This window comes from Dipteris shenzhenensis, chromosome 7 (assembly GCF_047967505.1).
Source record: "Dipteris shenzhenensis isolate YYH24624 ecotype China chromosome 7, Dip_SZ_1.0, whole genome shotgun sequence".
In the NCBI taxonomy this organism is placed as follows: domain Eukaryota; kingdom Viridiplantae; phylum Streptophyta; class Polypodiopsida; order Gleicheniales; family Dipteridaceae; genus Dipteris; species Dipteris shenzhenensis.
Window position 1 is genome coordinate 22,126,058 of NC_141602.1, and position 4,011 is coordinate 22,130,068.

Sequence of the window (4,011 nt, forward strand, 5' to 3'; positions counted from 1 at the left end):
ATAGGCATTAATTATAGTAATATCCTTGCAATTCCAAAGATTGGATACCAATTGCATAGTTCAGCATGTTTATTTCCACAATTCTTGCCATGCATCATGCACTAGTGTTAAAAATATGCATCGATGTGCTTCTAGCATATGTGTGTGTGTCTGCTTGGTATGATACTTTTCACATGACTTAATGATATTATGACTTAAAATATCATTTTCATGGTTGGACATGCAAATTTCTATATTTCTTACCATGCATCATGCATGAGTGTTGGCGTATGCCTTGAAGTCTTTCTAGCATATGTGTGTGTATACTATGGGTATGATACTTTTCATAGGCCTTAATGGAAGCTAGATCCTTGTCATTTCAAAGCTTGATATGGATCAGGTATTATTTACATGGTCGGTAGGCCTACCTATTTCCACAAATCTTACCATGCATCATGCATGAGTATTAAAAATATCGGTGTGCTTCTAGCATATGTGTGTGTGTTTGATGGGTATGATGTTTTTCTTAGGTCCTAATGAGAGTAATATCCTTGTTCTTGAAATTTTTGATGTGGATCAAATACCATTTACATTGTTGTACATGCATATTCCCATAGTTCTTAACATCCATCACATATGAGTGTTACTAACAGTCATCATCGATGTGCTTCTAGCATATGTGTGTGTGTCTGATGATGATTCTTTGCATAGGCTTTAACGAGAGTAATACCCTTTTTCTTTTTTAATTTTTATGTGAATCAAATATCATTTTCATGGTTGGGCATGTTTATTTCAACAATTCATACCATCCATAGTGCATGAGTGCAAAAAACATGTATCAATGTGCTTTAACATGTGTGTGTGTGTGTGTGTGTGTGTGTGATGGGTATCACACACACACACACATGCATAGTGCATGAGTGCCAAAAACATGTATTAGTGTGCTTTAGCATACGTGTGTGTGTCTAATGGGTATGATACTTTGTAAAAGCCTTAATGAGAGCAATATCCTTACTATTGCAAAGGTTATGTGGATCAGGTATCATTTTCATGTGTATTTTACTTCTAGCATATGTGTGTCTCTCTGATGGGTATGATAATTTTCATATAAGGCAAGTTTGTATCTGATGGGCATGATAGTTTTCATAGGCCTTATTGGGAGTAGGAAACTTGCTTTTGGATTGGGTATATTTGCATGGTCAAGCATGCTTATTTTCACAAGCATCATGCATGAGGGTTACAAATATGCCTTGGTATGCTTCTAGCATATATGTGTGTGCCCAACGGGTATGATAATTTGTGTAGGACTGAATGAGAGAAAGATCCTTGTGCTTACAAATTTTTCTGTGGATCGGGTATCATTTGCATGGTCAAGCATGTATATTTCCATAATTCTTACCATCCATCATGCAAGGTCAAGCATGTATATTTCCACCATTCTTATTGTGCATCATGCATGACTGCTAAAAATATGCATTGGTGTGCTTCTAGCATAATCATGCATATAATCATCACTCCATATTGTCTTGACCTCTCGACTCAAAGTGGATTAGTGGAGCAAGAAGGAAAACAAGTGGAGCCAAGGCATCCAAGATGAGGGGTGCTTTGTTTGGGTATACCGTGAGTAAATACCAAATGTAACAAGGGAGGTATAGACCTATATTTTCATGCAGGAACTCTACATGGCCAAAATAGTTGCAAAGTAGAGTGGTATTCTAACTTGCTCCACGGGTGCTTCCCAAAATCTTTAATGCCAAGTTATTTGAAAGCTTTTTTGCTCAAATGCAGGCTAGTCTCCTTGAGCCAAAGGCCATCCAAAGGCTTTTAGACTTTCTGCAACTAATGAAGAGCACCAAGTGTGGTCCCTATCCTGGGGGAAGATCCACTATCTTCCTATGGCCATTGTGCCATCCATGTAGAAGTTGTCTAAGGTCTTATTAGGATTGTGGTTCCTAAGAGGTTCACTCATACGTTCCTTTTGCAAACCTCAAGAATTTCAATTGACAAGTGCTCCCTGTATCCTGGCCTTAGGGCCTCATGGCATAGTGGGACCTAGGTTATTGATGCTTGACTATAAGTGCCACTTGTTGGTACATGTTTCTTCCATAACCCTACCCTATTAGCTTCTAGTCATACCATAGAGTAACCAAGGGATAAAGGCATTTCATATCACCATTTCTTATGGTCATGTAAATAAAAATTACAAGATCCAGTATCTATGTCTCATAGATAAACCAATCACTAAATTTTTGGGATGTCTAATCCTCCAAATGTAGACATAGGATTCCCCTTCACTATTTATCATCATTTGTGCTGCAACATCCATTTGATCCTTACAAATAGGATTCCCTCCAAAATATCATGTATTTGTAAAAATTTAAATCCAAAAAATTTTTCCCCTTTGTGAAATATGGGGTGGAACCCATAATGTTTTCAAGAGCCATCAAAGTGTCGTTGAACCCTTTTTGAAATATGGGGGAGAAACCCATACATTTTTCAATCAAGGGCTCTTTTTTGTGGATTTGTCTAATAACTCATCTATTTCAGATAACGCACGCCTGCACACGTGTGCACATGCACACACACGCACACACACATGTGCACATGCACATGCACACGCACATGCGCATGCACATGCACACGCACACGCACATGCACATGCACACGCGCACACACACACACACACACACACACACACACACACACACACACACACACACACACACACACATGCACATGCATATGCATGCACACACACACACACACACACACACACACACACACACACACACACACACACACACACACACACACACACACAGATACACACACACACAAATTTTGATTAGTAAATGTATCTCACACAAACACTTATTTCTTTACACACACACACACACACACACAATGTATACTTCCCCAACTATGAATTATTCTTTTAAATAACCCTTGTGAAATCTCTCCTTTACATTATCTTTTTAATCAACCCTTGCACCAAGGACGCTAATCCTCCCATACCTTCAATAATCCCTTCTCAACCCATGCACTCATTTGCTCCTTAGTCCACTTGTGACTTAAACTTTATATATATATATATAATCTAAGAATCCATATGGTTGTCTATATTCCTAGGTAAAGCAATAACAAGCCAGGGAAAACATGCATTACCTGTCTACACAATTGTAACTATGATGTTCTAACATCTAGTTTGTTTGGATGGTGGCAGGTAAGTGGACCCTGACCTCGGAATGTGGACTACTTGAGGATTTGACATTTTTTTTCAATATCGTGTTTGTCAAACTCAATATTATTGAAAATTCTTAATTTTGGTGAAATTTTTTGCAAAATTTGTTTATTGGATTTTTCAACTTAGATGTCTTGAATAGTTTTTTCTTATATGTTCCCCTTAAATTTAAAAAAAAAAATCAATTGATGGAATTAATTGCATAGCTCAATTATAGATGGGACTTTTTAATCTAAATACACACTTTGATTTCCTAGCTAGGCTAGTGCCATATAATTAATTCACATGCATTGGATAATTCTTTAGCATGGAAAATTACTAGACATTTTTAAATCCGCCTTAGTTTTTACTAACCTTTATATCTATTTTGCAGAAGTGGTTTACGCATTTACTATGGGAATGATTATTTTATTTTGACACTTATCATACAGATCTACTTTTATTCACTTATTATCAATAGGTGGGGAGTAAGTTCCACATGGTGGGTTTGCTCCTCACCATGTGGTCTTACCCTCTAGGTTGGGGGTGGGCCACACACACACACACACACACACACCCCACACGAACACACACACACATACACACACCACATGCACGTGCGTGCGCACACACACACACACACACACACACACACACACACCACATGCATGCATGCACACACACACACACACACACACTCTATCTCTCTCGCTCTCTCTCTCTCTCTCTGTCTCTCTCTCTCTCTCTCTCTCTCTCTCTCTCTCGTCCCCTCAGGGACCCTTGTGATCCTAGGGTGTGCATGTTGAGAGCGC